Genomic DNA, 21,385 nt, shown 5'->3' with positions numbered 1-21,385 from the left:
AAAAAGTAACTTCTGGCCCACTAACTTGGTAGTTACTCTGTGAACTTCTTACGTGGCCTGTATGTGTTGGTGTATAACTAAAAGGGCAATGATGATTTAATAGCTTTGAAAGTACTTTTCACGCGCCCCCAATTTTGTCATTAATGTTATGTTTGTTTGTCTCTTTTGAATTGCAATCGTTTTACTTCTAACACTTTGTCAATTCACACACTACTCACTCACAACAAACACATTTGCTCTCAAACCTCTTGCGAAGTAAGCGCATTCTCTCAAACTTAGAACCCTAAAATCTTCATCTTCTTCAAATCTTCGTCAATCATCAAATGGCATCATCAAGCTCAAAAGTTTCAGAATCTACATCAAACAAGCAAAGCGTATCAGAATCTGGGTCCATCTACAAAGAGAAGACTATGGATATTCCATGGGAATCCTTAATAGTTCAAGTAGAGTCACCGGTGGATTTTGCTTCACTCAAGAAGTATGAAGTAAACATGGAAGGTTTGATAGAAACTCAGATGATGTCTGAGTATTTCAAGATGCTAAATGGGCCAACATATGTGAACTTGGTCAAGGACTTTTGGTTAAAAGCTGAAGTGTACAATGAAAAGCCTGCAAAAGTCGTAAGCAAACAAGCGGGGTCAAAGAAAGGGAAAATGGTCATGGATATGAATCCTACATCATTTGATAGCTTAGAAATAAGGTCTGAAGTGATGGGCATTCCTATAACCATCACTGAGGACGTTATAGCTAAAGCCTGTAGGATGCATGCAGAGGGAAGATTCCAAGAAATAGTCAGGAAGGAAGATGTCCTGCTAAAAGGTTACTACAACTCTCTTCTGGGTGGGAAGAAAGATGCCAAGCCTTCAGAGATGGAGATTCACAACAGAATGTTGGTGAAATTCAGTAATGATTGCTTCTTTCAAAGAGCAGGAGGGTCTGACCAACCCAACAACCAACAGAAGCTAGCAATTTATTTCATGACCAATCTTGAAAAGATAAACTTCCCCAGATATGTAATGGATCATCTCTGCTGGGCCATAAACGAAAGCACTACAAGAGGAAGAAAACAAGTACCCTATGGAAGATTGCTTTCTGAAATCTTTCATCAAGGAAGGGTGCTGGAGTTCTTAAAAAGGACAAGGAGTGCTTCTGATAAATGTTTCGAAGTCTCTACTGCTGAAAGGACTATCAGTAGCAGGAGCTTATGCTCTATGAAGTTCATCAAAGAAGCCCCTAAAGATGAAAAGTGGTTAGAGATGACAACTGCTGAAACTGAGATAATCAGGGACTTTCCTTCCATCTTTAAGGAAAGTGACTCTGATTTCCTAGTTCAATCAGTAGCTGAGTACGTCTTGGAGGAAGATGCAAGGTCTCAGGAGGAAGCTGCTCTTGCTAAAGGGAAAGGCAAGAAGGCCAAGGCAGTTGCTGTGTCAGAAGCTGCTGTTTCTGAGGCACCTGAAGGGAAAAGGGCCAGAACTAGTTCTGAATCAGAAGCTGCTCCTACTAAAGGAAAGAAGGCCAGAACTAGTACTGAGTCAGAAGCTGCTAAACCTGTTTTTATCAAGGAAAAAGGAAAGATGTAGAAGGTTGGTGCTGCTTCTATTCCACAGAAGAGGAGAAAAGGTAAGGCAGACTTGGTAATCACTCAAGAGCAGCTGGATGAAGCTCTTGAAGAAATAGAGAAAGAGGAGGCTGATCCCAAGCTGAAGAAGAAGAAGGCTCCCCTTCAACTTGTGAGTCCTATGGTTGAGATGACTCGAATAAGGAAAAGGATGGCAGATGAACGTGCTGCTGATCTTATATCAGAAAGAAAGGATCAAAAAGCTCAATACATTCATCAAAGAGATGAAAAGCTCAAGGCTTTGGGATTGGAGGACTGTGATAGGTTCTACAAAGATAAACTGGCTGAAGTAAGAGCCATTGCTGGTAAACCTACTGAAGACAATGAGGAAGACGATATGATGCTCGTCTTTGAAAATGCTCCAGAAGAGGGAACTTCAGAAGCAGTTTCTCAATCTGCTGATCCACAGAAGATCACTTCTGAAGCTGACCCTGCAGATCAGGTAATTCAGATTCCAGTCACCTCTATCCCCACTTCACCCTCTTCACCATCAGCACCTGAACCAATAGAAGACACTTCTGTCTTAGACAATCTTGCTCTCCACTACTCAGGTGAATTACCCATAGACAAAACTTCAGAAAAGGCCTCTGAAACAACTCCAGAAGCAACTGCTTCTGAAAATGTTGTTTCAGAAAACCCCCATCAACAAACACCTGAACCACAAAAACCCACAACACCCCCACAATCACCAATAGCCATCATTGACCCCCAACTCAACAATCAAACAACAACTTCACTACAACAACCACCAACTGAAACTGAATTTCAACCTTTACCTGAACACTCTCCAGAACCAACTCCCATGGATGTTGACATCTCTCTAGTCAATGTTCAAGACTCAACCTCCACCACACACATTGATTCTGACCAGCCTTCATCTTCAAACACACAAACACACCTTACCTTTCCAATTCCTAACCCCATTCAAGATTTAGAAATCAGTGATTCTGATCTTGAAACCCTTGATCATCCACCCACAAACATCCTGGAATCTGGATATATTAATTCTGAGCTTCTCACAATCTTGAGTCAGATGCATAATCTGGTGGATCAAAGAAGGACAATTGATCTCACAGGTGCATATGAAGACTCCTGGGCATCTCTTCAAAACCGGGCAGCTGCGGTTATTGAAGAAATCAAGGCCAAATGCATCAGAGTCAAGCAAGCTTCAGTCAGAAGGCTAATGGAGCAAGTGAATCAGAGTCTTAGAGTAAGAAGTTCTACACTGCTTCTGGCAAACCAGCCTTTCTTCTTTGAAACGGATTACTTGACCAGAGAAGCAAGGCTGTGTAAGCTTCTGAAGAAACAGATGGCACAGCAGCAGCAAGAAGCTAGAGAAAGGGAACAAGCTCTTCTTCAGAGGCAACAACAACTTGAAGAACTGTTGAAGAAGAAGATTGAAGAAATGGAAGAGATGAAGAAACAACAACAAACCAACCCTTAGTTGCACACCCTTGTGTTTTTCTTTGTTTGTTGTCTGTTTTAAAATTTCTTAGTCCTTGCTTCTGAAACCATCTTGTCTTATTTCTCTTGCTTCTGAATGCTTACTGATTCTGACTGTTTAGCTGCTTCTGACAATTGATATACATGTTCATATATTTTGCTCTGACTTATTTAGTTCACTTTCTTTTATACTCTCTCCTGTTTGAGTTTTTCTCATATCTTTTTGTCTTTTATGCTTAAATTTTATTTTGATAATGACAAAAGGGGGAGTATATGTGACAAGTATTTAAAGGCTCTGAGCCCCATTAATGGCATTTGAAATTTTTGAAAACCTTCTATCATTTTTTTTACCTTATTGGTATAAGCTATGAACGAACGAAGGAGTATCAAAATTCAAGTAAAATTAATTGAACCATTCTTCTTATCTATAAGTTAATTCTTTCAATGATTCAATTTTGTTTTTAAGCTCTGATAATATTATTGCGCGAAAAATGAATTTAATTAACCTGGATAGAACTTAGGGGGAGCTTACAAACCTCACCTTAAAGACTATCAGACTCAGGGGGAGTTTGAGCTTACAAACCTCAGATTCTGAGCTTACAAACCTCAGAACCCCAAAGTCAACTTGTTAATTAGATTAACAACAATTGATCAATTTTAAATACTTTTGTTTGTCATCATCAAAAAGGGGGAGATTGTTGGAACAAAATGTGTTTAACAATGAACCTTAAAGGGTTTTGATGATAACAAGGTATTAAAAATTGTAAATTGGACTAGCTAATATTTGTTCAAGTGTACAGGACCATAATTATAAAGTTACATCATCATTGGTTCTGAATGAGCAAATAAAGAGCTATGGAAACAACAAAAATTTGAAGCTTGGACGCTCCTGAAGGCAACTTGCTACTGAAGAGAAAAAGCGCTCCTGAAGTCAAGCTGCTCCTGAAGAAATAGCGCTCCTGAAGTAGGCTGCTCCTGAAGAATAGTGCTTCTGAAGACAAGAGGTCCAGAAGCCACATCATCAGAAGTTGCGTCATCAGAAGCTGCAGAAGTCATATCATCAGAAGCTGCATCATCAGAAGCTGCATCATCAGAAGCCATTTCACCAGAAGCTGAATATCAACTGGATTTGCAAAGAATCAAGAATTGAAGAATTATCAATGCAAAAGCTGTCTATTGGATTCGAAAACACAAACAAAGGATTAGTGGAGTTTGCAACGGTCATTTCAAAGGTGTTTGAAGGCGTGTGTTTGCAATTTGGACGAAAGCGTTGACATTGTACTTTGTACGAATTGTACAACCACGTTCTCCACTACTCTGTTTTGTGTCCGCGCTACAGGACAAGAAAACAGCTCCAGAATACGGTTTCGCCTGCATAGATGTTCCTTTGGATAAGGAATGGATTTCAAATTTGTTCTTCATAGGACAACAGCCAAATCAGGCAAAAGATTATTGGTGAAAGATCAAGCTTCAACAACGACTCTTTGGTGTGCTGGCAATTTCACAACGTCTCTCTCACACCTCTATATAAAGGAGTGAAGACCTAGAGAATTGGCAATGCAAGAACGCTGAACGAAAGACTCACAAGATTTTCACAAGTACCAAACCTCTGCTGAAATTGTTCTGCATTCACTTAGAATTTCTGTGTCTCAAAGTCATATCTTAGAAATTCTTAAGTCCATTGAGTCTGTATCTGATTTGTATTGTGAGCACCTCTGATTGTATATCAAGTGTTCAACCTTAAACAATTTTCTGTGTAATTTTGTTTAGTTAGGAAGTCTCTTGCAGTTGTGCTTGAGCAGGAAGTCTCTTGATTGTGTTCTTGAGCAAAGGAAGTCTCTTGCTTGTGTGCTTGAGCATTGGAAGTCTCTTGCTTGTGTGCTTGAGCATTTGTAATCAGATATTACTCATAGTGAAATCTCCTTGGAAGTGCAAGGGGGACTGGACTACTTCCGGATTGTGGAAGGAACCAGTATAATTGCTTTGTGTCGTTCTTCTTCTCTCTCTCTGTTTTATTCCGCTGCATTTAGATTCCGATTATCACTTCAGAAGCTGTCTCGCTTAGCTTCTGATCAGTGTGTTCAGTTTTTAGGAGAAACGAAGAATTTTTCTAAAACACAATTCAACCCCCCTTCTTGTGTTTTTCTCACCTTCACGAGCCACCTTCGCTGTCTCATATTCAATTCTTTTTGATCAAAAAAAATACTTCAGGCTCTTGTGATCACTAAACACCTCAAATCCCGAACCATACAAGTAATGTCTCCAAATCTTAAGCACAAATACAACCGCAGTTAATTCAAGATCATGAGTAGGGTAATTTCGTTCATAAATTCTCAACTGTCTTGATGCATAAGCAACCACTTTACCATCTTGCATAAGCACACCGCCTAAGCCCAACTAGGACGCATCACAATACACTTTACACGTCAACTGCGTTAACAGAAGCGCCAACTTAGGAAATCCTTCTATAAATCTGCGGTAATAACCTGCTAACCCCAAAAAGCTTCTAATCTCCGTAACTGACTTAGGAGTCTCCCATTGCGATACCGCTTCAACTTTAGACGGATCTAGTGCATTACCATTTCCAGAAATAACATGGTCAAGAAAACTTACTTCTTTCAACCAGAATTCACACTTAGATAACTTAGCATATAGCTTCTTCTCCTTCAGTACTTGTGTTGCGGATTCGATGAGAAAACACACCAATAACAAACTTGATGTGTGGAGCAAGGGATAATTAAGCAACCAATATCAAAGTGAATTGCAATTAAACAAGCAAAAGTAGAAAAACAGCGAGAGAAAAGCAGAGAGAACACAAAAGAATCTGTTTACCCAGTTCGGTCCAAATTGACCTAGTCTGGGGGAGAGAGCAGCCCTCCGTTCCACTATATGATGAGTAACGTTACAAAAGAGATTTCAATGGGTTACAAGAATAAGTCTCCCGCCTAATTCTACCCAAATCCCAGCCTCTTCCCGTAACCAAGAGACTCAATCCTAATAGTGTTTCCCAAGGTGAATCAACCTTCAAACCCTAGTTTGTTGCCAAGAGACAAACTCTATACAAACCCTAGTTTGATTTCTAAACCCTTGTTTCAGCCCCCTCTATCTCTCTCAAAATAGTCTGATACAAGGCCTATATTTATAGTAAAAGAAACTCCCATAAAATTGTAACAAATCTGGCCCAAAAATACGTTTCTGAAAAATAACAGCACGCGAAATCGGCCACCGATTTTCCAAATCGGCCACCGATTTTTCCCGAACAGAAAGCCTCCCAAAAGGCAGCCAAAATCGGCCACCGATTTTCCAAATCGGCCACCGATTTGTACTTTCAGCAAACATCAATTTTGGCCTCCAAACTCCAATTTTGAGTCACTTTCACAACAATCTCCACCTTGACTCCAAATTAGTGATGATGCCCATTTAACATCAACACCTTGCTGCTCTTTCCCTTGCTTCCCACTACACCAAGTAGCTCCACAAGTTTACACCTTAATCTCTTCAATCATCGGAATGCCTTCCGCCCCTTTGAAGATCCTTGTGTCCAAACTACTCAAGGAATTTTAGGTAGTTCCACAAGTACACACCTTAACCTCTTCAGCCATCGGAATGTCTTCCGCCTTCTCGAAGATCCTTGTATCCAAACTACACTAGGAATTTCAGGTAGTTCTACAAGACTACACCATACCTCTTCAATACGAGACATCTCCCGCTTCCTTGAAGATCTACTTGTTCCCAATCACCCTTGGCTTTTAGAGTAATTCACAAGTATACACCTCAACCCTTTCAGCCCTTGGAATGTCTTCCGTCTTCTCGAAAGGTCCTTGCAGTCCAACTACACTAGGAGTTTTAGGTAGTTCCACAAGCATTCACCATACCTCTTCAATACGAGACATCTCCCGCTTCCTTGAAGATCACCTTGCATCCAATCACCCTTGGACTTTTAGGGTAATTCCACAAGCCGTGCTATACATTCTTCAACCTCCGGAATGCCTTCCGTCTTCATGAAGAAAACCCTTGCTCACCACTAGAGCATAGCACCCAAGGTCCTCCATAGTCGTACCACTCCCGGTGTGTTCAACTCCACCTAAAGCTGAGCTTCCAACCTCTCAACTAGCAAATGAGTACATCCCACTATGTCTTCCTTGAACCTCCACCTCAACCGGTAGATCATGAGTATTCTTACCACCGCCTCTCCAGGCTGATGTTGAGTGTTTAACGTCTCTCCAGACGACCACCGCTCTACCAGGCATCACCCCCAAGGTGAGAAACATCACCTTCATCCTCCAAACAGCACACCATCAAAGCACCTGCATCCTCATAACCCTCAGAGACAATTTGTACGGAATTACCATTAATCTCCGGACAATCCTTCTTGAAGTGACCCATCTTGTTACACTTAAAGCATTTAAACTTTGTCTTGTTACTACTCTTTCCCCGGTTACCTCTACCTCCACCATTCCCTCTTGAAACACTTAGGCCTTCCCCGTTTTCATCAACTCTCAAGTCCTTCGACTTAGTCAACTCCTTGGTTCTCAAAGCTGCTTGAACTTCTTCCAAGGTAACAGTGCCTTCTTTTCCATAGAGCATGGTATCTTTAAACGATTCAAAAGATCTAGGTAGAGCACACAACAAGAGTATAGCTTTATCTTCATCCTCAAGATTCACCTCAATATTCTCCAAGTCATCAAGGATTTTGTTGAACTCCGTAAGTTGCTCCATGATGGCCTTTGACTCCACCATCTTGAATGAGTAGAGTTGTTGCTTTAGGAATTGCCGATGAGCCAAAGACTTTGTCATATACAAAGATTCCAACTTTGCCCACATCGATGCCGCGGTTGGTTCCTTTGCTACTTCTCTCAAAACTTTATCTCCGAGGCACAAGACAATGGCACTCCTGGCCTTGTCCACCATCTCGGTCTTCTCCGCTCGTGTCATGGTGACCGGTAACGAACCTTCACCCTTCAAAGCTTTCTCACACTTTTGCTGTATCAACACCGCTTCCATCTTTACCTTCCATAACCCAAAATCGTTATCGCCGGTAAACTTCTCAATATCCCACTTCGAACCCATGGTACTTGATTATCCTTTGACCCTTGCCCCACGGTGGGCGCCAATTGTTGCGGATTCGATGAGAAAACACACCAATAACAAACTTGATGTGTGGAGCAAGGGATAATTAAGCAACCAATATCAAAGTGAATTGCAATTAAACAAGCAAAAGTAGAAAAACAGCGAGAGAAAAGCAGAGAGAACACAAAAGAATCTGTTTACCCAGTTCGGTCCAAATTGACCTAGTCTGGGGGAGAGAGCAGCCCTCCGTTCCACTATATGATGAGTAACGTTACAAAAGAGATTTCAATGGGTTACAAGAATAAGTCTCCCGCCTAATTCTACCCAAATCCCAGCCTCTTCCCGTAACCAAGAGACTCAATCCTAATAGTGTTTCCCAAGGTGAATCAACCTTCAAACCCTAGTTTGTTGCCAAGAGACAAACTCTATACAAACCCTAGTTTGATTTCTAAACCCTTGTTTCAGCCCCCTCTATCTCTCTCAAAATAGTCTGATACAAGGCCTATATTTATAGTAAAAGAAACTCCCATAAAATTGTAACAAATCTGGCCCAAAAATACGTTTCTGAAAAATAACAGCACGCGAAATCGGCCGCCGATTTTTCCCGAACAGAAAGCCTCCCAAAAGGCAGCCAAAATCGGCCACCGATTTTCCAAATCGGCCACCGATTTGTACTTTCAGCAAACATCAATTTTGGCCTCCAAACTCCAATTTTGAGTCACTTTCACAACAACTTGCAATACAATCCTCTAATTGTTTCTGCAACTCAGCCAATTCAGATGCCGACATACGGTAAGGTGTCATAGACACAGGCTTCGTTCCCGGAATAAGATCAATCGAATGTTCAACTTCTCTCTCCGGCGGTACATCAGGAATTTCATCAGGAAAAACTTCAGGGAAATCGCACACCACTCGTAACTTATCAATCACTGCTTGACTCTCCAAAGATAAGGATGCCATCAACGAAAACATCAAGATTCCATCGCGTTCTAACTGCTTCAGCTGCTTAGTAGACAAAAACTCAGCTCCACTTTCTTCTTCGGTAGAAGAAAAATACACCGACTTACTAAAACAATTTAATATGGATATGGTTGTACTCCAACCAGTCCATACAAAGGGTTAAACAACAAACAACAAACAAGACAACTCAAATACAATATAAAACTGTAAAACGACACATCGACTCATCTACTTGGCCGGACGGACCGACCTGCTCTGATACCAATTGTAACACCCCGTTTTCCCAACATAAAAATTTCATCATAAATCAGAGTAATTAAATCACAAACGGAATGTCACATACTTCTTTTAAAACATAAAATGGACAATAATAATTATCTTTCAAATTCAACATCAAAATCTAAAATCATGCAGCGGAAAATAGTTCAGCATACTAAAGTCTTGGCACGCAGGCCTTATCAAAATCTCGTAAATTAGTTCAATACTTATTCGTGAAAAGTTCATAAAGACACGTAAGGAATAGATAAGAAAGCAAGCCCCATCCCGTTACGTATCAGAGCACCTAGACACAAGTGAGGAGTCCTCTCACGAACACTTCTAATCTTTATTACCTGCACATTACCCACGGCCGAGGCAACATATACGCAGAAGGGGTGAGATTTCACAGTCAATAATCTCAAAAAGTATCCTAAACAACTCTCTTTTTTTACTTCTAAGGTCAACTCATGTCTACACGTGCAAAAGGATCACATCGGAACAATTTTGGGCAACTAACAGCCTAACTCGCAGTGGCGAGTAACTTTACTCGCAATGGCGAGCAAAGCGTGCATTCTGGGGTCCCTAAGTCCTTGCTCGTAATGGCGAGCTATTCTGCTCGCAATGGCGAGCTTACAGGTCACTCGCAGTTGCGAGTTGCATTGCTCGCAGTGGCGAGCTCTGGGTCCTAGCTCGCAGTTGCGAGTGTTCTTGCTCGCAATTGCGAGCGATGAATGTCAGTACGGCCAGAAACCTAAAAATTACAACTTTTCACCTATCTTCATGATTCTTTCATCCAAATAGCTTCTAATTATCATCTTAGGCAATATCTAAGGTCTGTATACTAATTTTGCATCAATCTTACATCTTTTCATGCTTCAATCATCAAAATCGGTCTTAAACCTAATTCCCAATTCTCACCAAAACTCAACCTAATCATGCTAAATTCATTCTACAGAATTATACCCTTAATAATATTGAAAATTAGTCTCACCCTTACCTGGTAATTGCAGAAATCGCAGCCCTCTCTCTCTTGTTCTCCTCTTCTGACTTTTTCTCCCGTTTTCTCCAAAAACGTACGTACTCTGTTACTAACTTATGTCTGCCCTATTTATCTTTTCATATTACTCTTCTCACTACTAAATTGCTCATCTCACAACACAGCCTCACTTTTATTATTTTTATTTTATTTCTCATATCTTATTTTATTTAATAATAAAATAAGTCTCAACACATCATAACATCTCTAAAAATCATAACATCGCATATATCACATAATTTTCAGATAAATCATATATCTCTCATAAAACTACGTTCGTAAATCACTTAAATTCATAAATCATATTAGAATATGAATATATTCTAAACTTCATTGAATTAATTAGATAATTAAGACGGGCGTTACAGTAGATCCTTAAAATGTCAATTATTTTTTATTTTTAATTTGCAAAATGTCTTTTTTTTAGGGAATTAGCAAAATGTCTTGAATACTATTTAAAATGAAAGACATAAGATTTTATTGATTATCATAGTTTAAAAGTTATATATTTAATTAAGAAAAAAGATATACTATAAAACAAATGCTTTTTTAATGTTAAATGTTAGTAATTAGTTGTTACATTTTTTTTCCCGAAACAAAATTAATTGTTTTCTTCTTCATCCAATTTTGTACCAAAAACCTCTAACATCATGGAAAAACACATTCAAACCAAACCAATAAATACATTGAATTAGACAATTGATATAACATTAAATTCTTGCATGGTTTTGCATCTTTTGTAGAAAAATAAAAGAAAAAAATGTCATGTCAACATGCTATGTTATGGTTGAAAGTTGAATGGAAAAACATACATTTTGCTTGTTATAAGAATTATATTTGTTGGAAAAAAAATTATATTTAGCTTATTGTTGAAAAATACGTGTATGATTGAAACCTTTCATGATTTTGTTAAATCTTTTTGGTCAAAAATTATGACAAAGGATGAATTCATTTGATTTGTTGAGAAATCAAACAATCATAATAATTTGATGGTTGTCATTGAAACATGTTTTTTTTTTGAGGGGGCAAAGTGCCATTGAAAGATATTAATAAGAAATCAAAAATTCATTTAGTTTTGTCATTATAAGACTTTTACAACTTTCCACTTATAAATAAGATAGTTAATAATAATATTAATGCAGTTTTAAAGCATATGCGATTATTAATTTTAATAATAGAATGAATGATGGATACAAAAATATGATGTTGAATAAAACATAATATTTTTTCACTTAAAAAACATAATAATTTAATAATCTTTAATTAGGATATTAATTTTAAAAATAGTATAAACTCATTTAAATATTTAATTAGGATGAAGGAAATAAAATATAAGTGATTGTATGGTTTACTATTTTTTTGAAAATGCACTTAAAATTTTAGGGTAGCACATTGCTCCCTTTTAGTTAAAGAAAAAGGAATTTTTTGACTCAAAAAACAAAAATTAAAGGTGCCATAAAATCGGTTTTCTATTATGTATTTCTTATCTTTTTCACTCCAAAGTTATCGATTCAATCAATTTTTTAAAAATATGATGCATTTCTTCTTGTCTATTGACTGGTTTCCATCTCAAGCATAAAGTCGCAAAAAAAAATTCAAAAACCAAAATAACATATAAAAGAGCAAGATATTAAAAGTAAAATAATAACATAAGAAACATAAGAAAAATTAAACAAAAAAGAATAGATAGATAGAAAAAGTTTTGAGTATTGAGGGATTAAAATAAAACAAAAGGGGGATGAAAGTGATTATATTTGAACGTGGTAATAGAAATCCTTCGTATATATTCTAATTTATATGTGAAAAATAATGAGCCGGACAAAAACAAAGAACATATAAACATAATGTGATGCATTTCTTCTTTTCTCTTGATTGGCTTCCATGTCCAAAATAAAGATCCGAACAAAAACAAATAACATATAAACACCAAAAGAAAATTGAAAAGAGAATATGAATAAGAAACATCAACCTAACAAAACACATAAAAAGGAACATAACAATAAGAAATGTTAAATAAACAATAAAACAATAAAAAAAATAAAACAAAAAGATAATGAGGTTGAAAGTTGTGATTTTTTATGGGAGGAAGAGGTAGATGAAAATAATAAAAAATCAAATTGTCTATATATAGGAAAAAAATCATATCATGATCAATTTTGATTGGTTGGTGAAAAATAAGTGAGTCATGATTCAATTTTGATTGGCTAATAGAAAATGAATGAGTCAAGATCCATTTTGATTGGTTGATGGAAAAACATTAAATGAAATGGGGAGTATGAAGATGCCACATGTACTTTTGCTCAAAGATGTAAGCTTTTGTATTATACTAGCATGGACACCCGTGCCAAGCACGGGCTAGAATTCCGTCAAACTTAAGGGAGATAATATTGTGATGTAGCAGAAGTCCGTTAAAGTTCAACATTAGATGAAAGAGTGCAGGTTGAACATCAAAAGAGTGAAAAACTCATACTTAAGCCTTAACGTTTTGGATGAAACTGTAGTCTCATTTTCACTGTGTTGTTGCCCTTTCTCCGATGTGTTGATCCACATTATTGTTGGCTCCACCAAAAAGTCCAACTGTGGTATGATATCCTGGTTCAATGTTGTAGGGGAGAGGGAGTGTTCTAGGTGGTGGATCACGAACACGGAGAATCTGAAACTTAATGGAGAGATGTTAATGTGTTAAGTGTAAGTTAAAATTTTATATTGTATGCAAGAGTAGATGTGAACAACATATAAATAATATGATCCATGTTGTAATGCCTTGAGACTTTGGATGAAGGTTTGATGTTAATCTCACTCGTGTGATTGCTCTTAGCCTAATGTAAGGGTGTTCAAAACTGAACCAATCCAATACAAAAACCACAAACAGAACCAATCCAAACCGAAACTGCAAAAAAACTGCATTTGATTTGGATGTATTCAGATCACTTTTTTACTCAACCACATGGTTTGGTTTGGTTTGCGGTTTTCATTTTACCAACCGAACCAAACCAAACCAAACTGCAACATAATAAAAACACTAATTAAAATCTATGTCACCTAGACCAATACTCATAGAAACTCAATGAAAACTTTTATAAATGACATATTTTTTCTCTTGTTAAGTTTCTTCTTTGCTTTTTTATTTCAAAAATGTATTTATGTTCTACTTGAACTTTTAGAGAATGATAAAATATAAGTATTTTACATTTTTTACATAATAGAATTAATTTTTGCCCACATTTTTAATTTGGTTTATGTTGTTTGGTGAAAATGAAAATTTAATGTGGAATGAAATTAAAAACATTGTCGGAACCTTGCTGAAAATATGTTGTGTGTTACCTTTTTAACTCGATTTTAATGTTGTAAACAAAAAATTGTATTGTCTCAAAAAAACCGCACCAACCGATCCAACTCAAACCGTATTTGTTTGGTTCGGATTGTGCTTTAAAAGTCAACCGAACCAAACCAAACCACATGCTTTTTTATCTTGCGGTTCAGATGACTTTTACCCTCAAAACCGAACCAAACTGCACCGCGAACACCCTAGCCTAATGTGATCATACAACTCAACTCAGACTCTCACAGAAGTTCCAACGTTGTGATAATTTTATTTGTTAGTTTTTGAATGTCGTTTTGTTTAATTTTTTATCTTAAATTTTAGTTTTCAAATGTCAAAAAATTATTCAACCTCTGTTATATTTGATTCATTCACTTTTGATCTTTGATAAGATCTGACAATAGTAAAATGTAGATGTGTTTTGCTGACATAAAAAATACATACATGTTTATTAGACATTTTAAATTGTCGTGGCATTTTTTTTATGAGTCTAATATTTTGGTAAATTAATTGAACATTAATTCTTATCTCCTTCAATAATGTATAAAAGTACCAGTAACTCGTTATATACTTTATACTCTTAGAGAAAAACAATAACTCCTTACTTGTTTCTCTTTTCATTTCTCTCATGTTCAAATTCCTTTTTCGTCTTCTTTCTTTTTCTAATATACTTTCTTTTTTCTCATGAAAGAAAGGAACAAAAATATTTCTCTATAAAACCACTACCAACCCACATTTTTTAACATGTTATGCCTTTGATCTTTTTTGGCTCTCTCTCCAGATCAGAAATACGGATTGTCTCACACATAATAGTGATATGTTTATGTGTCATGTGTGAGTTAAACTTCTACATTCAAAGCAAAAGTATATATTGAGAAACATGAATGTGAGATGACCAATATATATAATGTCTTTCAGGTTTTGGTGAAGATGTAGTGTCAATCTCATTTTTGGGGTTTCTGTTAGTTAAATGTGATGATCAATCCATTATAAGCTCACTCAAAACTCCAAACACTATGATGAACTATTTTTTTAGTTTTTGGATTTCATTAGTTTAATTTTTTTCTATTAAATATAAGTTTTTCAATGTTCACTTTCATGAAAGAAAAAAATTATCCAATCTCCACTATTTTAAATACCTTCACTTTTGGTTTTTGGTGGGATCTAGTAATAGAAAAATGTAGACGTGTTATGTTAAATTAACAAATTACATATTTATCAGACATTTAAAAATGATGTGATATTTTTTTAATTGATTCTCTTTTTGGGTGAAATAATTACTGATAAATCTTCAACTCCTTCAACTGTCCCATAAAATTATCAGTAACTCGCTCTATTCCTAACACTTCAATGGACAAAACACACACTGCTTTTTTCCCTTATCATTTCTATTATCTTTAAATTTCTTTTTTATATTCTTTCTTTTTCTAATTTTCTTTCTCTTTTTTTATGAAAGATGATCATAAACCTCCATCCATCAAACCACTATCAACCCACATTTTTTACCATGTTGTGCCTCTGGTTGACCTTATTTGGCTATGTCACCAGACCTCATACGCAAGAGTCTCACACTTATGGGAGATATGTTAAAGTGTCAATTGTGACTTAAAGTTCCACAATAGATGCAAGTAGATCTTGAAAAACATATAAGTGAGATGACCAATATACATAATATTTTAAAGTTTTGGGTGATGATGTGGTGTCAATCTCAGTTGTGTGCTTTGTGATGATCTAACTCATTGTTGGTGGCCTTGAAACTCTAAACATTTTGATGAATTATTTCGTTAGTTTTTTCAACGTTGTTTGTATAATTTTTATATTAAATTGAAGTTTTTTGATGTTGTTCGCTTTCATGCAATATTTTAAAATATCAATCTCTATTATTTCAACTTCCTTCAGTTTTGGTCTTCGTTGGGATTTCACGATAGAAAAACGTTGACGTGTTATGTTGAGTTGACAAAATACATCTTTATTGAACATTTTTAAATGTTGTGGCGTATTTTTAATTGAGTTTAATTTTTTGGTAAATTAATTACCCAAATATCTCAAACTCCTTCAATAAACCGATAAAATTACTATAAAATCACTCTATTTGTTATAACCTTATGGACAAAACACACAATTCTTATTTTTTTTACCACTATCATATCTCTTAATCTGAAATTTATTTTTCATGATCTTCTTTCTTTTTCTAATTTTTCTATCTCTATTCTCATGAAAGATAGGAACATAAACCCCAATCCATTAAATTACATCAATCCACCTTTTTGACCATGTTGTGCCTCCATGTGACCTTGTTTGACTATGTAGTATGTCACATAATTATGGACACAGAGTCGCACATTGGAGAGAGAGAGAGAGAGAGAGAGAGAGAGAGAGAGAGTTAAAATTTTACATTAGATGGAAGAGTAGATGATGAATAACATAGAAGTGAAATGACTCATATACATGTATCTAAAGATTTTAGATAAAAATGTGGTGTCAATCTCATTTGTGAGGTTTCTCTTAGACAAATGTAATGATCCAATTCATTGTAGGCTTCCTCATAGCTCTGAACTCTATGATGTATTCTTTTGATTGTGGAGATATTCATTATCATTTTTCTCATGTTTAGATTTTTTTTTATCATCTTTCATTTCCTAATTTACTTTCTCTTTACTCATGAAAGAAATGAACATAAAGCTTCATCCATTAAATCACACTAAATAGAGTGATGTTAATGTGTCATATGTGAGTTAAAGTTTCATATTGAATGCATCAGTAGATGAAGAGAAACATATAAATGAGATGATCCATATATCTAATGTCTTAAGGATTTTGACAAAGATGTAGTGTCAATTAATGTGGTTGTTTTTAACCTAATGTGATTATACAACTTAGTTCATGTTAGCTCTTTTCTTGGATTCAATTTATGTCCCTAATTTTTTATCAGATTAGGTTTACGTCTTCTAGTTTTTTTTTTTGTTTTTTCTCCATAAATTTTTATCTTAAGAATACTTATTAGAAACGATCCTTAAAATATCAATTATTTTCTATTTTTAATTTAAAAAATGTCTAGAATACTATTTAAAATGAAAGACATGAGATTTTATTGATCATCATAGGTTAAAAGTTATATATTTAATGTATTTAATTAAGAAAAAAGATATCCTATTTAACAATGGCATTTTTAATGGCAAATTTAATAATTAGTTGTTAGATTAATTTTTATTTCTTTCTCAAAACAAAATTAATTTTTTTCTTCTTCATCCGAGTTTGTACCAAGAACCTCTAACATCATCGGAAAAACACAATCAAGGAAAATCAATAAATACATTCAATTAAATAATTGATATTTCATTAAATGCTAAGATGATTCTGCATCTTTTGTAGAAAAAAAAATGATATTGTTTGTAATATTATAATTAAATCAACTATATAATCTGACATATTTTTAGGATCCGTTTTTTTTATCAAAACAAATTGACCAAAAATAATTTGAATTAAATCAATTTTATAAGCAATTCAAAGGTCCTTGCAATGACATACACTCATACTCTCACCCATGTTTATTTCTATTTATCAGGTATAAGTAATTTTCAAAGTATCATCAGAGGCCGGATCACAGTAGAGTCTAGTTTAGGGTCTCATTATCCGCTATATTTTAAAAGGTGTCTTTTATGTAAATGTAAATATTTTGTAAATCTTTCTTCTAAATAAAGTTATTCAAAGTCATTTTATGATGTTTTAAGTTCAAATCTTAAAGTAAAACTCCATTTGAGTTGAAAAGGTTTTAAATTCTTAATACTTAAACTGCGATGTTACACATACTTGTTATGTTATATCATATACTCGTACTCATTGGTCCTTGAATTTTAGAAGCAATTCAATGGTCCTTGTAATGACATCAATGATATGTTTCATGTTTGAGAAACGAAAAAAAAAGGAAAAATTAAAGCCCAAGAAAAAATGCCACGTCAACATGCTAGATGAAAGTTGAAGATTTTGCTTGTTAGTAAGTTATATTTGTTGTACCTACACACACATACACACACACACACAACTTGTTAACAAATTCGTGTATGATTGAAACCTATGATGATTTAGTTACTCTAATTGGTAGAAAGTTAAGGCAAAGAGTACATGACTACATTTGATTGGATGAGAAATCAAACAATGATGATAATTTGATGGTTGCCTTTGAAACATGATTAATAAGTGATAAAAAAATTCAATTATTCTTTTGTCATTATAAGACTTTTACAGCTTTCCGCTTATAAATAAGGTAATTAATAAAAATATTAATGCATGTTTACACAGACACATTGTCTTGTCAAATAAATCACATGTGTAAACTTTTTTATGAGGTGAATTAGACTTTAACGGTCTTTAGAATATGAAGATGCAATGTGTACTTTCGATTTTTAGATGAGGTGAATTAGACTTTAATGGTCTTTAGAATATGAAGATGCAATGTGTACTTTTGATTTTTAGGAAGACATTTGTATATAATAGAGATGTCCTTATAGTACAAATAAAGAAATTAAACACATAAATGAAATCTTGGAAGTTGTGTATTTTTTAGTTTGAAAGTTCAAAATTTTATTTTTCAATACAAATTTAATTTTTTTAATTATAATTTTACCTTCTTAGCTCGTGTCTTCAAGGCACAATTTAGCAAGAACCTTATTCTTAGTTTCTTAAAAAGACATGTTCAAGTATATTTCTTTCTAAATATCATTTTTAAACAATTTTGTCGAACCATTGGTGTATGCTTTACACCTTGAAATGTGATCATCTCAAGGTATCAAATTTGAATCCTCTTATGCAAATTTGAGTAGGCTAGCCTGTACAGAGTTTGATTTGCCTTTAAATGGCCCCCTCTAGCGGATATGAGAATGGTTACCAGAATTAATCGGTCATGGGTCAGATACCGAGTTTTTTAAAAAAATCATTTAGACACTTTCCTAATTTAATCTAGAGATTTAATTGAAAAAAATGAAGCTATTTTTTTATTTGTTTACAATAGTGAAATTTGCATCTGCCAATTTTTTTTTTAAGAAAAACAATTAAAAAAACTTTATATTTTGGTGTGTCTCACACAGATTCAATCCAAACGTGATTGTTACCATTTTTGGTAAATTTTTGTTTTTTTAGCAGAGTAAACTTGGTAATATTATACAAACAATAATCAACTCATAAATATTTTTTTCTTCACAATTTTTTTTTGGTAATATATGGGTATTTGTTTTTTTAGGAAATGGATCCTTAATCGGCTGTAAAGGGTTAACATCGTTTTTTTTACTATCTTAGTGAAATTAAAAATGAAAAAAGATTTGCATAGGTACCATTGCAATTATAAAATTATAAAATTTACACCGTAAAAAAGGACAATTGCTTTGGCACGTGAAAATCTTCTCATTCTCGATTTGATTTTGAATGTTCATAAAAATTAAAAATTACTACATTAATATGAGTAAGTAATAATAACAAAAAAGAAGTAATTAAAAATGAAAATTTTAATAGGGGTGTATTGGATTAGGATTCTAAAGGATTTTAAAAGACTTTTTAATTATGAAAAAGTCTTGTGGTATTCAATCAAGACTTTTTGTAATTTAAAAAAGTCTTGTGGTATTCAATCAAGATTCTTTGTCATTTTAAAAAAGTCTTGAGGTATTCAATCAAGACTTTTCATCACTTAAAAAAAGTCTCATGGTATTCAAAATCATTCAAATTTCAAAGGATTGTTTAATAAATTAGATTTTGATGGATTTTGTGAGATTGTCTAGTGAAATTTTAACAAAAAAAAGTCTTTCATGAAGACATAAGATTTCTTGGGATTGTTTTTCTTTAAAAGTTTTTACTATCTCTTTCTTATCCCTTCTTCCTTCTCTCTTCTCCCTTCCATCTCTCCCCTCTTTTCTCCCTCCTCTCTCTCTCTCTCCCTTCTCTCTTCGTCTCTCTCTCCCCCCTCTCTCTCTCCTCCCTCCCTCTCTCTCTCTCTCTCTCTCTCTCTCTCTCTCTGTATATATATATATATATATATATATATATATAGACACCCTCCGGTCACAAATATAAGCAAAAATTTACATTTTAGGTTCATTCAATAAATGATGTATGTGGACTATTAAATAGACCATATACATCATTTATTGAATGAACCTAAAAGTAAGTTTTTGCTTATATTTGTGACCGGAGGGTGTATATATATCGCTCTTCTCCCTCTATCTCCTCTCTTCTCTCCCTCCTCTCTTCCCCCTCTCTCTATCTCTCATAAAAATAAAATAAAAAAATAAGAGTATGTATTCAAAATATTATGATAGAGAGTGTGTTGTAATCATTTCTTTTTAATGAGTCCTTAAAATTCATAAAATCTTTTGAAATCTTATAAATCCATAAAATCCTTTAAAATCTTATGATGTAAATCCATTGAAATCCAAATTGAAAATCATGATTGTCTTTTAAAATCATGAAAGTCATTAAAATCCTACAAAATCTTTTAAAATCTTTGAGACTTTTTTAAGCAAAAATTGTCCTTCAAAATCCTAATCCAATACACCCCCTAAATCTTGCTAAATCACATTAGCTTTTTTTAAGGAAAATCACATTGGCTTTTTTTTTTTTTTGAAGTAAGAAAATCACATTAGCTATTAATTCATGTTTTGCACTTCTTTTGATATTCACCATTTCGTTCACGCTTTTCTTTCGCCAGGCCTTTGGGATATGCTTGTTGCTGATGCAATATGAACCTTCTTGAGATTGTAGTCATTTTTTTTTTTCATTTCCTAGCCTTGCAAACAAAAAATCACATTAGTTTTTTTGAAGTAGGGAATAGTGACATACTTTTTTTTATCAAATAAATACCCTCAATCAATATATAAAAATGGGTTAGGATTAAATGACATTAAAGTGTCAAAGTTAATTTGATGTCAAATTTTAGCCATTGATTGATTTTAATCCAATGATAATATTGATTAAGTTAGTTAAGGTGTCAATGTTAGTCTAAGTTTTGGTCTCCCGGTGGTATTTCCTCTTTCTCTCATATGCTCCCATATCCATGAGTTAGTGTGTTTTCGATTTGACCTTCCATATCCTCAGTTATCTAAAAAAAAAAAATGAAGGTTATAGATTTGCTACTTGCTTAGTTTTTTAGGTACTATGTTCCAACATAGGTATATTGATATACGAAACATGGATTCCTCAAGTTCAAGGCATGATGTTTGGAAAAAGGTAAAAACTTTATGTTATACATGACCTTGATCATAGCTTTATAACAATAAAATATCAACAATCAATAAAATTGATAAACATCATTTCCAAAAACAAATACTACATAAAAATAAATACTTCATATATATTTTAATTGATATGTGATGCATTTCTTCTTTTCTCTTGATTGGCTTCCAAGTCCAAAATAAGAATCCGGTAAAAGACAAAGAACATATAAACACCAATTTTGAATAAGAAATCACAATATTCTTCACACACACAAAATCACAATAAAAAGTAACATAAGAATAAGAAATGTTAATCAAACAATAAAAAAAAAATAGGAAATAAACAAATAAAAGAAAAGATAATGTGGTTGAAAGTGGTTTTTTTTTTTATGAGAGGAAGAGGTAGATGAAAATAATGAAAAACAATTTGTCTATATATAAGAAAAAAATCATGTCATGATCAATTTTGATTGGCT

The sequence above is a fragment of the Medicago sativa genome, chromosome 8 (genome assembly GCF_051527215.1).
Source record: "Medicago sativa cultivar Bolivia chromosome 8, Bolivia_mono, whole genome shotgun sequence".
In the NCBI taxonomy this organism is placed as follows: Eukaryota; Viridiplantae; Streptophyta; class Magnoliopsida; order Fabales; family Fabaceae; genus Medicago; species Medicago sativa.
The sequence above is the reverse complement of the archived record's forward strand: the minus strand, read 5'-3'. Positions refer to the sequence as shown.